General features: G+C 45.2%; 1 protein-coding gene across 6 annotated transcripts in view; it reads right to left on the bottom strand.

Moving 5' to 3' along the window:
* PLEKHA6 (pleckstrin homology domain containing A6) overlaps positions 1 to 16,155 on the bottom strand; it is a 778,700-nt gene that overhangs the window by 184,202 nt on the left and 578,343 nt on the right. The window contains exon 1 of one of the 6 annotated variants that reach the window (XM_086923468.1): positions 11,559 to 11,577. The exons of the other annotated variants lie outside the window; for them this stretch is intronic. The gene's annotated coding sequence lies outside the window, so the exon portion shown is untranslated. Of the gene's footprint in view, positions 1 to 11,558; positions 11,578 to 16,155 lie in introns of those variants that run through there. 6 annotated transcript variants of the gene reach the window in all.

Genomic DNA, 16,155 nt, shown 5'->3' with positions numbered 1-16,155 from the left:
CCGTGTCTCTTTGTAAAGACCTAGTAACTGGTGAAAGGACTGGCATAAGCTGAACCCTCTTACAAGGCACCAGGATAAGGCAGCCATGCAGCAGCTTATGTTGCTCCAAATGGGCACTGCAATCAACTTGATGATGTAACACCTCAATGACGACAGCATCCCATACCCACAGCTGCACCTACTCCAAAAACAAACATCAGCAATGCACTAGGTCTCGCATTTGCGAGAGTTTAAGCTATTGGCATTGTAAATGACTATGCCTTTTATTTATCTGTTCTGATAATTATCACGTAAAAGATATTGTCATTTCTAATGCCAATAGCTCAGACTCTTGTAAATGCGAGACTTATTTCATTTCAAAGAAGCGGCCTCCATTGTCCCGGGCTGCTTGGAAAGTGAAAGCAGGCATGGCGCGCTGAATGATGCAGGAAAGCATGCTGTGCCTGCTGTGCCTGCAGTACGAGAAACCCATTAAAGAAAATAGTGCTTACAGACTAAATACGATATACTGTGTGGCTCACTGGTTAGAGGAGGCAGACCCAGAAGCAGAGGTCAGACCCGGGACCAGGGTTCAATTCCTGACGCGGCAGGGTCTTGAGCCCAAATGTCCACGGACTCGATAATTCTCGCTTCGGTGCCCACTCGAATCATGGGTTCACACTCTGCAACTCTGGGCTTTAGCTTGCTTAATCTCCACAACGGCCCCCCGCGGCGGGATGCCTGGCTTTCACCCTGGGGATGCCCAGTACGGGTTATCTCACAGGGAAAAAGCCAGGACGGGTTCCCAAGGCAAGCGCCGAGATGCTCCAGGGTAAGTCGATCGCTATATAAGACTGTACAACAATATAAGACTGTACATTAACAACAGCAGTAAAAGGGCCAGTCCTCATGGGAGGTTACAAATGAAGATAAGGCGGTACTTTGGAGGGATTAACAAGCCTATTAACAAATCAGAAGCCAGCATTTACAAAGAACAAAGACACGAGACAATGAAAAATATGAGCAGAGTGTGTGCGGAGCTTCAAGTTCATACTCTAATACAGCATGCCTCGCAGAGCAGCGCACGCACTGCCCAGGCTCGACCTAATAACTAGGGTCATCTGTATTATGCAAAATGGGAGGACCACATTAAGGAGCAAGCCGAGGTACATTATGCAACACAATCTGTGGCAGTATTGCTGTTTGTTCTTCTAACGTTCCTGGATACAAATGGGAAGCAATGGCTGTGCAAAACACAAAAGGTATACATTCATAATATCGTATTGAAAATCGTATTCAAAATCCAATATCGATTTGACTCGCATGAAGTACCAATTTAATAACACTTTCTCTTCTAACTTCCAGAGAAAAATATTTTATGCAAAACATACTTTGTAGCACTAGTAGAAAACATGCCTACCCACATAGATGCACTTCCTGTATTTCTGTACAACTCAATTGTTTTAGAACTGGTCTTCGGGTTTGATGTTATGTGTGCCCACACTATGTGCCTCTAAAAGGAACTCTTTCCATCAAAAATAGCCCTGCAGGTTATTTATTTTACACCAGTGGTCTGAGTGCATTAAAATGAATTGTGGGAACTGTAATACTGTGTGCAATTGGGGTGGGGTACGCGAGAGTTGTGCTCCTTTTATTGTTTGTCACCTTCAGGTAATTACATATAAATTAATGCACAGCTTAAATGAAAATTAAACTCAAGTTATGTTAATCAGTGGGAAATGCACTATTGTGTATTATGAAACCTCTATTAGTTAATGCACTGAACCAGAGAACCACACAATTTAATCCTGGTTGATGCAGTGCAGAATAGTGACTTGTGTATATTTAGTGCTACAAAGCCCCAGTCTGTGACAGAAAGCACTATAAACATGCAAGTCATTATTTTAAACTTGCATTACCCACAGTATAGGATAGGCTGCTACAAAATTTGCAAACAGTATTAAGATAAATAAAAAAGGGCTTCCAAAATATAGATTTTATTACTACCCAGACTGTATGTAGTGCACATTTTTTTTATAGCTGTCTTTTATAAGCACATACTTCACAGCTTACAATTCCTCTCAAAAAGGATAAATGTGTCACCAGGAAGCTTCAACGGATTACATAAATTAAAGTCAATACCGGCTTCCAAACACCCTTTACATTTACAGATTGACCAGTTGCGTATGTTTACATTTCTTTCGGGGAAGTATGCACCCTGGCAAGAAGGCTTCTTTAGCGGTCTGCCCTCCCTCGGTTTCACAGCACAGGAGACTCCCTGCCTTACACTTCAGCTGAAGCATTTCAACAGTAAAAACGATTCGTCCATGGGACGGTTGTCTTAACAAAAAGTAGGGGGAACTGTTTTTCTCAAAAATAAAAAAATTATAGGCACGTTGTGCCCCTCAGATACGCCCCCCCCCCCCCCCTTCGACCACTGTTCTCTACATGTATAATACAAGTGTCTTAATTAAGCTATAATCTAAGACTGAAGTCATCCCACTTAAAGTTATGATTTTTCTGTACCTGGACAGCACTCTTCAAATAACTACGGTTTTGCCAGCAGTAACTTTCGTGTAACATATATTTGCAAAACATTTCCGTGGTAAAGAAAGATACGTATGTTCACTGTTTTTCATTTACATTGAAATTATGTTGCGATTTTTTCATGATGGCCAAAAGCTCTTCTAAAGTCCCTCACATGGGTATAGTAACACCATGGTATCAATGCTTTCCCCCTAAGTAGCATCAGTTTAATACCAGAAGGCAGCATCAGCAGTAGAAATCTGACAAGTTAACCTTCGAAAAGTATCTGCACTGCTTTTAACTACGAGGAAAAATGCAAGTTTGTTTAGTAACGTTGATCCATTTGAGCTAGGCACAACAAATCAATTTCAGAATAAACTGCTTCGACGGGGAGGTTCCTACAATTCTCCTGAGCTCGGCAGAAGAGTCTACAAGATTCTTTAAAACCTCATTCTTAGTTGCTGGTCAAGTGTGGGCAGTTGCTGTCACGCACAGTAGATGGTTGGCGCTAGGCATGAAAAGAAACCCCAAAAGCAGCGTTTTTTTAAGAAAAAAAAAGAATCCCCAAAACTGCAAGAGAGTAGGAAAAAGGATACCAAACAATAGCCAAAAGTAATCCCGCTGTCCATTGTAACAGGCACACATGGCAACCCTGCCGCAAGTGTAGGATAGACAAGTTCCAGCCCCATCTCATCTCTCAGCAATCACTTCAAGGTCACTGTAGCGGGAAGTCACTGGCAAATTGCAAGCTCTTGTCACATCCACTAACGGAAAGGGTAGAAATACCTGTTCAAAGGCTGCCAGGCCTCAGTTTGCTGCTCAGGGAGAACAAGCAACACACTTTCACCCATCATGCCCTCCTGTTAAGTGACTCCGGTGAGGTGTGTTGTGGAAAAATTATCTTGGTGACCAGAACACTGTGGCTGCAACGAGCAACTTTGGAGAGATACTTTGTGTATTCACTTTTGAGGGACGCGCTATTAATACCAGTAATTAATGCCGGCATCATGTCATGTTTCTCCCAGATTGTGGCCTGGGGTCTGTGTGGAAGCCGAGCTCACATTCCGGCAGAGACTATGGTGGCATGAGTCACCTAGCTCCTGGGGATGATAGGGAAGGCGGGTCAGGACTTAGGTTTCACCAGCCCAGGAAACTTCCCCTAAGGATGCAAGAGAGCTGGGGCAGTGTCACACAGTGTTCCAGAAACGGACGCTTGAAGTGGTAATGTATTGTTTTATTGTTTTACATCGTTTATGTTACATAAATGCGGACGTATTTGCACTCCCCAAACCTTTCTGGCAATAAAACACATTCACGTACTAGCAAACAACAAAAGCCTCAGGACTCTGACTCCGCTCTTACATCGAGTTTCCTTTCAAATTGAGAAAGCCAGTGGGTACCACTACTTGGGGAAGGATGCACTGATAGGACGTCTGGGGCACTCTGGGATTGCCAGGCTTGGGAAAGATGTCTGTTAATTGATGCGACATACAATGCTGCTGAATGGCCGTGACAAAAAACCTCAGCAGAAGCGCTGGTTATCACTTTTTGAACCCGCACTGGTAAATGCAATAGTTGTGGTTTTAACTACAAGCTTTTAGCTTTGCCAATGCTTGTTTTGCTTTTGTCATAGGTTTTGAAAGGTTTTACTGTTGGGAAGACTTCTGGGTCTCGTCATATAATAAAAACATGTCAAAAAGGAATAATATTTTATGGTTTCAGAAAGCACCCATCACCATAGCAATTTCTGGAACTTGAAGTGACTCGTCTGTACGCCCCTTGTCAGCCAATAGACTGCAGTCAGTAACAGTGAAGTTAGACAATGGCTGAAGTGGGCCGACTCGTACCCATACTTTACACGGCAATGGGCCGGTGGGGGGGGAGAGAGAAACTGTGAATGACAATAACAGACCAATGAATGAAGAGGTCTGTCTGAGAGCCCTTTTAAGTGCTATACATATAATGAAATTAAAATCAAGAGATCTTGGCTAACACTAAGCCCAAAAGGCTGTGCTCCACACAAATCAAGGGGGAAGTCCTGTCTGCAGGAGAGAGGTGCTGCAAAACAATAGGTGTCACAACTCTAAGCAACACATTTATAATTCATCTTGTTAAAGAATCCCACTTGCATTGTCTCTGCTCAGAGACCCTTGGTTTGGAGAGGAAGGCAGAGATTAAATGAGACGGCGCAGCCCTAAATCTGCAGAAGACGGGTCCTGGAGGCTTTAAAGCAGTGTCTCAGGGACGTCAGTCTAAAGGCTCCCGTGGTCTAACCACCTCAGCCAGAATGGTACCATCCCCATGAGCCTATCATCTGGTGCAAGATCCCGGCCACACAACTAAAAGCAATCTAAGTGGCTTTGTCTTCTCCTTGGGTGAGCACAATAGGCGAGACCTAGATGTTAAGTGTGGAAATTCAGTATATGTACACAAGGGCCCAAGTACAGCCTCTGATTCACAAAGAGCAAAGCTGAACACCAAGTAAGGCCAGGTTCTTCAACAGGTGGGCTAACTGACAGGTGGTAGGACTGGCGCGGTCATTGCTGTCATACATGAAGCAGAGGATTGGAAGCATCTACCAGTGCACCCAAAAGACGAGGTATGGTAGCAGGTGTCCTACGGCTGCAAGAAGGACCATATTGCAGCAGGAAGCTGCAAACATGGCCCCCCTTTTGCTCGTAGCACGAGATGGGAACCGCAAATTGAGTTTTGCCAGGGGCGCCAAAAATCTTCGTACCTTTCTTGAGTAGAACATGATATATACCCTGCTCTCACAGCCCTACACAATCCTTTCACGAGAAAACCTCTGCATACTGCGAATCAGGGGCGTAATACAGCAGGAGCTCAGGGGCCAATACTCTTTCTAGGGGCCCTCCATATCTTAAGGGGACTTCCATTCAGCCCAAGACCAATGAATATTTCTAACATATGGGAGACTTGGGGGCCCCTCGTCACTTTCTGCGGGAGGGAAGGGCACATAATTTTGCGGCACACCACTGCTGTTGATATATGGAGTTTCTGAATTCCTCTATTGGGAGAGAGGGTGGTTGGATTCTTGTATGTTCCCAACACCCCTCAGCTCTATCTGGCAGTCATAAGGCACCATGTGGGCGTTACATATAATAAACACGCCTACAATACACACTGGAGCAAATAGCTCTGCCTGGGATCCATCGTTGAGACAATTCTTTGCTCATCACCCTGTCCCAATGTCTGTGAAGTAAAATGACCGCCATGTGTAGTGTCAAGCTAGGACCATCTGTAAGGCCATTTCCTTCATCACTTATTTCAACCTTCCATGAATGACAGTAATCATGTACCATATCTCATGCCAGAAAAACATCTACATCTCTTCCATGCTATCAACAAAATCCATCACTGCCATAAAGCTCCTCCCACAAAAGTATGTTTTGGTCCTTCTACCCACTATCTGAAAAACCACAGACGAAAATACCAGAAGGAAGGACTTCCCAAGCGGATGGAGCAGACGCAAAGAAAGCATTACGCAATGTACTGCACTACACGTCTAAGGCAACACAACAAGCAGTAATGCTTAAATGAAACTATAATTGTGCTGTTTACCTCTGTGGTGAAAAGCATTAAATACAGACTGAGTGACCACAAACTAGAACGAGAGACTCCGATCAGACCACAAATCCAGACACTAGAAATTGCCAGTAATGGGAGATGGAAAAAAGTAGAGAGACACATTCTTCTACATTGCCATGCCTACAAACACCTTAAAAACAACCACTGCCCTGTGTTCAGCAAGCCGAGCGGGCAGTGAAACAGGTCTATGCATGTCACACACAAAAAAAAAAAAAAAGACATTGTGAATAACATGATCTTCAAAAAATCCTGGAAACTGAAACAACTACTATTGTACAAAAAAATTTAATATTAAAGTAATTAAATGGAGACTACTCTGGTTCTCATACATCACGTTGAAAACTTCGAATGAACTCTCACAGCACATCAGAGCCTCCTCTCGCCTCTTGAGTTCAGCCAGAAGCTGAAGATTCGGCTATTCAAGTATCCGTGCGGGGTCTACACGTCTGCTCAAGCAAGCATGTGGATACCCTCATGGGAGGTTTGTGCGCTCTGCAATTCAACATAACATAACCTGTCCGACTTGTCTCGCCTATAAAGTACATTGTGCGTCATCTATTCCCCTTTCTTCTAAGGGTCCATGCAGTCCGACCACACCCTCTACTCTGACCAACAAAAATGCAGAAGGGTGATTCAGCCCGAGAAATATCGCCAACTTAAACTAGCCTTAAACACCACACGAAACTCGCCAGCGCAAACAAAATACCACAGAAACTACTCAAGATCCATAGGTTAGAAACTCAAGGGTTTTGCGCTCTTATTGGCCCTTGCTCATCTCCTTCTGAGGTAACCAATCACAGTGGCTGAGACTATGTCATTCCTGTCAGACTCCGCTCAGGTGTAAAGTCTCTACATTATCTACTCCACCCCCCATCCCAAGTACTGATAGTGACTACTACCCCCCTCGGCAGTGAATGTGTAAGACTGACATCATGTGAGGAGATCGTGGTCATATTGTCCGAAATATTGTTTGTAAAATCCTCTCCAACATAAGAGCCTGCACCCAATGGGGTGATAATTTTGTAGATGATATTTAGGGCACAGTATCGAGATAATATTTCCGACACAGATATTCTGGCATGCATCCACAATGACTACACATGCAATCGGAGCATCAACAACCACAGAAACCAGTTCAAGCGCCGAGAAACCTTCCTGCCTGCTGCTGAATCACCGACTGGCATGAGCCTCTGGAAACATGCTTCAGGAACAACCTGGGCACTGGGATGGTAAAGCCACACCGGACTGCCCCGCTGGCACGTCTCATCTTGGCCAGTTGTCACGCTCCGCACACAAGGCAGAAGCTTGAGGATCCCCCTCAACACAAGAAGAGACGCTGGATGCCCATGTCAGATAGGAAGGAGTCAGTACATAAACCCTCTGCCAACTCGGAGGCATTCTTCACTTTATCCTCTCAGAAGACCAGCAGGAGCAGTAGGACTGACACTCAAAGGACACTATCCACTTTCGCCTTCATCAACATGCCAAAACTCAAAATACAACAGCAAAAACAACAATTGATGGACAGAATGCAGAACAATGTCATACACAGTACAGAGATCTGGGCGTATATCCATCCTTTTTTTGCTCACCATGCCATTCCAGTTTGAACCCAGCCATATGCAAATTAGTCTCGACCCTGTGCACCATGGAAACAGTCCAGCCCAAACTGCCAAGCCAGGTCCTCCCTAGACTGAAAACAAGCATCATAGGACCTGTTTCGGGCTTTCAGCCCTCATAAGCCAGGATAGCTTGATTCCAGTGGCATGGAGAGCACGGGACTCACGTCTGAGCATTCCCATCCCACCGGGGTGACAAATGCAAAAACAACAGGTGATGGACAGAATGCAGAACAATGTCATACATTCACCCCAGTACAGAATGTATGACACAAACACAAAATACAGCACTGCCTCCCCGGGCAATCCCAGTGCTCCTCCAACCAAGCCTACTGACGTCACTAGCACACACTGCAACTCTGAAGGAGGCAGATTCTGGCAAGTTCAAGTTCAAAAAGGCAATAAGTGCAGTTTTATTAAAAATTAAATAAAGTGAAAGCACTATATCTCCAACAGTATTAAGATTACTAACATGACATCGTTCTGTTGCTCCCCAACTAGGTTTGGACTATAAAAAAAACATCACAAACATTCACAGACTGTTTAGCAGATTTCCACTATAAAAGTTCATCCATTCAGCAACCATATACTCATCCATCCACTAGCACATGCATCTATCGATCCACCCATTCCTCCAACAGCACACCCATCATATTACATCCATGAAGAAATCTGTCCACTTGCCATCAATTGCATATTTGTAAACTATAAAATCCATTCCCCTACACATATAGTGCTTCATACTCCTGACAAGATAGATGCCAAAGCTGATTTGCAGCTAGATAGCATACTACTGTGTGGGAGCGCTTGAATGGAACAGTGTGTATTTCTGCTGGGGAATGTATGTGAAGTGTTCAAATGTCATGTGTGGTGACCAGTTGTGTTTTTACCGCGTTTGTTGTACTGCACTGTGTCTGTAGTGATGTGAAATGAGAGACAGATAGGAAACGTATGCTTATAAGCCACTTACATATGGATGAAGGTCTGTGTGGGGTGGGGAGTGGGGGGGGGCCTAATCAGCAAGTGTTTTGTGTTGTAGTTGTGCTGCAGGAAATGTTCTTACTTTGTTTCTGGGAACATGAGCAGAGCTTATGCATGGATTCCAGCAAAGGACAGAGAGATGTGGAACCATCCAACCAGTCACCCGCTCATCCCTACATTCATCCACCCACCCACCCACCGGTGCCTTCATCCATCCATGCATCCACCGCTCAAACACCCCCTTTCAATACATTCATCCACTATGCACCCACGCACCCACGCAATCACCCAACAAATCTTCATCACATTAGGAAAGCAGTCGGCGCTTGAGGTTATCCGAGATAGGAGTCTAAATTCTCTAGAATAAAGTCCTACCGAGGCAGAATAGATTCCAAATTTCTCATTTAATTCCAGAACGCATGCCACCATAAACAGGAGGGCTCTGATCCCTCAGAAAGGCTCTGTCCGGCTTGTTTTGGAGTGAGGCCATGAACTGCAGATGGTTAGTCTACAAAAATTGGGGGTGGCGAAGTGAGCTAAAAAACAATGATGTATTCAACCCAGATCTGTGACTGAGGGTGAGTGTCTGAAAAGTTTCAGCGCTCCGTCCATCATCTCCTTGTGTTTGCTTAGTTGCCAAAAATTGCAAGCAAAATGTACTAGAAAATTATAACAGACACTGCCAGTGATTCATACGAGTTCAAGTAATGCTACTCATCAATTGTGGCCGTATAAGCAAGTGTGCGAGTGGTTTACAAAGACCTGGCTTCTGCCTTGCTGTGCCAGAGAGAATGGAGTTGTATTTCATCGTAGAGGCCAAAAGAGGTCCCTGGATCCTTGTGTCTCCTGTCAAAGGGCGTGGTCACACAGGATCCACTTTTCCTTTTAGGCCAGGGCAAAGATGGTTTGCAAATAGATGGGGCTGTGTCGAAGTCCAAACAAGGTGACTAAAACAAAGGATTTCCTACTGGTGTGTTAATTTACTCGTTACAGAGATCATTATTGACCCACATCTCTCCATCCATCACTTCTGTGCTTTGTGGGAATGAGCCCCACGTGTTACCTCTGTATCCACGCGTGTGTTAATTGAATACTGGACCTGGGTCCTTTAATCCTATGCATTTGCCTCCGTATCTAGAAGTGCAGCATCCTAATACAGAAAATTGGGAAATTTGTAAACTCTGCACAAGTACCAAACCAGAAACACATCTGCATCCCCTAAACATGGAATTAAGTAACTGAAATGTGCCACAGGGGGCTGTGAGAGCCTAGTGTAACAAGGCGCTTTATAAACGTACTTTATTATTATTATTATAAGGCTTGAAAGAACAGGTACAGCAGTGTATGCTTTACACTACCCCAACACTGGAGTTGCAACATTGGAAGCAGTAATGCAAGCTTCCAAGACACACTTACAGCAACAGCATCAGCAGTGCAAGCTTTCAAGACGCACTAAATGAGTACAGCACATGGCATCAACAGTGTGGCCCCTTCATACAAATATCAAATACAGCGCAAGCTACTGCTCACGTAACAAACAACTACAGCAGCATAACTTCATTTACATAACTTTTGCAATTTACAACTTTTGCAGCAGTGCAAAATCCTTTATATATATATATATATATACACACACACACATACACCCACACACACACACACACACACACATACATACATACATACATATATGGTCCTGGCAGCCACACATACAGCAAAGCAAGCTTCCCTTGCCCATACAAAGCAGGTGCACCGCGGGCAGTTGGAGGCACAAGCAAAAGATAATGCAGCACAGAAATCAACAGTGCAAGCAGGGCTTTAAACAAGACCTGCCCCTCCGGGTCTCAGACCAGGTAGTAATTAAAAACTGACTTTGAAACTGGTCCCTTGTGGGCCCTTTTTTAAGTCTTTATTTTACAGGCAAAAACAGTGAATGATTTCTGAACAATTTGTGTAAAAAACATCAAGGTAATCAATCTTGTTTCTATTAATATTTCACATGAATTACTTAATCTTACATTCCCTAAAAGTGTTTATTTTTTCCAGGACGGTGTATCACAGTATTTATTTTTTCAGGCATCATGTTTACTGTTGTATAATGCACGGCTGAAACGAGTCGCCTCCAGGTGTTACCAACGGGCCACGGTTGAGTTGTGGCTGAAGGCAGTGCAAGTTTCTCTGAGTGCCTGTCAATGGGGTGTTTAGAATACATGCTCATCCAATCCTTGGCCTCTCTGCAGAGCACACAAAACAATGTTCATGTATGCCAGTTGCAGTTGTGTGGGTTAGGTGGCACGCTATGTGAAGTTTCGTTTGCAAGTCTAAACTATGCCCTTTATTATATAGGCCACGCCCCTTGTAGGGACCCTCCACTTTCTTCAACACACTTAAGGCCCTACGTGCAAGCTTCCCTGGCAGACGCAGACTAGGTACACCATAGTTAGGCAGTCAGAGTCCAAGCTTCCCTTACAGCGTGTGCCACGAACGCATCGACAGCACACGTTTTACTTACACAAGAGGCTCACAATGGGCAAGAGAAGTACTGTATTCACTATTCACTTACTACACCAAACGTTTAAGCACAGACTTTCTCACACACGGCAGATACAGTATAGTAAAAGCAGCAGTAGTGCACGCTTCCATCGCACCCAGGGAAACGGGCAGAAGCAGTGCAGGCTTATCTGACACATGTGGAGAAAAGTACCGCCCAGGAAGCAGCGAAACCTCCCCCGACAGATGTAAACGCATATGTGCAGTTTTGTATTTACGTCTATCTTGGATTTAAAAAACAAACGGGCGTGACCGCTGCTTCATACAACTAACGAGTATTAATTAAGGTGTTACCGGTTCGTAGAGGGATTGCAGAGACGGCTTCCGGTCTCGGTGTAAACACAGCTCCCTCTCAGGTGACACCTGCGCGTGCCTCGGCGTGACGTGCGCGCGCGCGCGCCGCCCAGCATGGGCTCCTCACAGACCGGGCATGCGTCCCTGTAGCCAAGGCGACAGACAGGTGCAGCGCAGTCCCGTCCACCCACCGAGCCGCAACCAGCCTGCTGCACGGAGCAGCACGAAATGCCCGAGTGGCGCAAACTCATAAGAGAAGGAGTCTAGCGTAACACTAGTTCCTCAGCACTAGGGGCCCCCTCAGAGTGCCGAGCATGGGCAGCCCTGAGAGCTACTGCCTGGGTCCGGAGCGTCCCCCGTCCCCCCCCCCCCCCACCACTCCCCCCAACCTCCCTCCATGCACTGTGCAGGGGGGGCTCAAGTTTAATTACGCCACTAAATTAGTCCCTAACAGCCTCAGTGTCAAAATGCAATCTCCCGCAAGCCGGTGCTTTAAATGTGCATTTACCGCCTGATGCTGAGCACCTGCACTTCTCAGCACGGTTGCAATACATGTAATGCGAGAGTACCAGCACTTTACGAGCAAACAGGAATTCTGCAGAACGAGCACCTGCACTGATATATTTCCATTTAAAGCCAGCCACGGCTGGCCATCACTGAGCAGCAGTCGCATCCATCAAGTCACAGTAATAACTAAGCCACTATTCCCGTCATTGCGATGCAATCTTCTTCACGAGCTGCGACACCTACACCGGGGCGCAATCACCCACAAACACGTATACAGTCACCAGTGCTTTCAATGGGCTGGTACTAGCAGCTACGGAGTGCCTGCTGTTCTTTAAAATGAAAGGTAGACTACCTGCACTTATTAGCAGGGATGTAATGCTTTTAATATGAGAGTGCTTGCACTTCTTTGTAGCAAATGGGTACCTACCCCTACCTACCTACTTATACATTACCATTTCAAGCACTGAGACTCATCTACCGGTGAACTTCAATCACCTACCACTGAGCCTTACTGGCCCCACCAAGCAAAAGTCTCATCCACTGCACCACAATCACCTCTTCTGAGACACAATCACCTCCAATGACCAAATGTCACCTCCGCTAATCTCGCCTCCTCCGACCTTTGATCAGTTACACTGAATTGCGTAACTGAGATCTGCAACATCTCAGGACACACACTGAGATGCAATCACTTCTAGGACCTCAACTCAACACAACCCACTGCACTGCAATCCCACTCGAAGAAGCATGGCCATCCCAAAGAGCAGCAATCCCCCTGAGCTACAGGTGACCAGCTGGCCACGCCACAATCGCCACACCAGCTCCTGGCCACCTACTTGAGACGTATTCACTACATTGAGATGTTAGTTACTGCCCTCCATGATCCGCGCTGCACCCCTCCCTGGGAACCTCGTCGACCAGGACCCTCTGTTCGCTGCAGACAGCCAATATTTAAGTTCCTGCCCCCACAGGCCATAGACTGGGTCGTTACGGAGTTGGCGGGGAGACAGACCCTGCACATAGAAACACATTAGCCATAAATAGTCGGATGGCGCACTGAAGCTAAGGCAGCCTTCAGCATGGCGAGGGCTACCATTCTCCCCCAAGTCTATGAATATCTGAAATACGGGAGTCTCAGGGACACCTCACCACATTCTGCAAGGGGTATTCTGCCACCAATCACCCTGGGGATTAGAGCAAGTAGCGCACACAGGAGTTTTGACAATACTTATATATAAAAGATGAGCGAGGAACAGCTAACTCAACCTGACAGACGTGTCTTTAACAGCAATCGCAGAGACCTGCTGGCCACTGAAACTTCAATTTTGAATTTTGTAATTGATTCTGTGATGTGCAGTCAATTGGTGTAATGACGGACATGGTGCAGTTACAGAAAGGTCGATGGGGGAGTGACGTTTCAGAACGGTTCTCAAAATAAGTTTGGTGATTTTAATGATTTAGAGGAATTCACCCAAAACATGTACACGACCGGATAACATAAGCCTCGATGTGTCCGATCAAATGAGTATATGCCCAGCACGAAAACTCTGAAAAGATTCAATTAAAATAAGTGTTAGGGTTTCTTTTAAGACGTGTTAAAAATATCAGTGACATTACCTATGGAACTAATTTTATATGTATGCAAAATTAAATTCATGCAAGCGGGAAATATTAATTTCTAACAGCTGGTGCTCAAACGAGAGCAACGGGCTCTGTTCAATACTTTTAGATCCAGAGATTCTCAAAGAATGTAATCCAGCCACCTAACTGTCGACAAAGCGCCTAGAGGCAATTATAATCTCAGAGGACTTTCAGGTCAATCAATACATGAACGTTCGGAGCCCTCTAACCATATAGATGTGCCATGTACAATACATAAGGAACAGTAACTGAGCTTTGCTCACAGCTATGCCAAGATAAATTTCACATTTCTAACAAGGAAAATGCCTCACAAAGACCGTCCCACCAAGGCCAGCATAAAAGCGGGCCTTCTCCTTGACTCCCAGCCTCATCCGTCCCAAAGACCAGCGACTGCCACCTCAAGCTGGGCTGACATGCAATAATGATAGCGACTAAGAAGAGAATTTAGAGTGCAAGAAAATCTGGACCTCTGCCAGATCCTCAAAAGGAGAAACCTACAAGGTTGCAAGGACCACAGAGGGGTCCCAATGAGGGGCAAACACACAAACCACGGGCTTCAATAAGACCACACATATAAGGCTGCAACGGCCAATTCAGGAAAATGGGGGTGAAGGAACTGAACTCACTGGATCACTGTGCGCCCAACTGAAGAGGGGGAACAAAGAATTATAGGATGTGCTATGGGCGTAGACGCCCTTTATGGACCCACGTTAGGTGGGACGGAACAGGGATCACAAGCAGAACACACGCTTGGATATAGTGAGCTGGGTGGGAGGGCAGAGTAAGAACTGGTCTGAGGAAGAGGATGAGAAGGCACTACATTTCTTTTCTGCTGCATTGACAAGGTGAATATGTTCTACCTTAACCTTTATTAAAAATCTAATGTGTTAACAAGTCAAAAATGCTGCAGCCAGATTGCTATTAAAGACTGGGAAATGGACAAGCCTTCGTACCCTATGCTAGCGCCCCCTCTATAGCAGAATACCAAGACCAGAGACCTCTGTATTTCACAGACCTACCCGGAAAGTAGGGCCACATTGTGCAAGGGGAACATCTGTTACCTATGCTGTTCTCTCTAGGCCTCAGGGACGAGGAATGGTATCCTTATTCTCCAGGGTTCAAGCTACTTTTCAGCTCCCCACCCGTACACATTCTCCTGTGAACTCGCCATTTGAGATCTGGGAGAAGCCTGAAGAGATGAAGTGTCCCAGGTAAGGGCGCTCTACAAATCAAGCTTCACAGAACACAGTTTACAAGAGTCAATAGTGCTGCAGGAGGCAAGGACAACTGCTGGTAGTGCTCACCTGCCCACCTACAGACACTATCACTTCTTCTAATATCGATTGCTGGATTGTGACAAACATAGCACACACAAGTGCTTTGTGAAGTCTGACGCATCCAATGGAAAGGAGAGAGCAGCCTGTACGTCTGCAAGTTTCTCTTTACTGGGACCTAAAAATCCAGTTGTAGCACTTGACACGGTCAGGGAATCGAAGCAGAGCAATCCAGGGCTTACTCAAGGGAGGTGGTGTGGGCTGCTAGTAGCCCAGCTTGTTGGTATACAACACTACTCAAGAAGTAACTGTCCCATCTGTGCTTCGTCTATCTTACAAAAATAAAAAATACTTTTGTTACACTTCTAAATACTACCCTGAATGGGCTCACTCAACATCCTTAAACAGCAAACCCATTATTGTCAACAGTACCGAATCCCTAGGTGTCACCCTAGACAAAAGGCTCAATTTACAATCACAAATGAACACCACAGGGAGAAAGGTGCTTTAATTGCCTGGTGAATCTCAGGCTTCATTCCAGAATAAGATCTCAAACCTCCAGTTCCATCGCTGCTGCTATCCAGAATAGACTACAGTAACTCTCTCCCAACTGGTCTTTCCAAGATTCCTCTCACTCCTCTTAAATCAGTCCTACATTTGATGGGACGTTTAGTCGCTGGGGCCAAAAGGAATGACCATATTACCAGATTGTGGCTTCAGTTCACTGGCTGCCCATTGAAGCCGGGGCTATACACAAGATGGCATGTATCACTCACAATGCCCTGCACGCACCCTATCCTGGTTACCTGGCTGACGAGCTTGAGTATCCAGTGGTGCTAGACCATCACAGAATAAAAACAAAACCCTTCAGGGTATATTCTGTATATCTGGATGGACAGATGCGAGATATCAATGTGACTTTTGTAAAATGATTTTGATGAATTGATGTATTTCTATTCTATATGTATTATTGTATAAAGTGTGCCTGTATACATACGAGAGATATCAGTCTGTAACATCAGAATATAGCAGGCTCTGTTTTATTTTAAAATAATAGCATTGCACTGTTTTTAAAGAAATGTTCTACTACTACTATAATAATAAAATGTAACATGATTGCATATAATTGGGCTCAGTAGTTCAGTTGTGTGAGGAAGAGTGTGAATAGGTGTGTG

The sequence above is a fragment of the Lissotriton vulgaris genome, chromosome 5 (assembly GCF_964263255.1).
Source record: "Lissotriton vulgaris chromosome 5, aLisVul1.2, whole genome shotgun sequence".
NCBI lineage: Eukaryota > Metazoa > Chordata > Amphibia > Caudata > Salamandridae > Lissotriton > Lissotriton vulgaris.
This window is presented reverse-complemented; position numbering and strand designations above follow the sequence as displayed.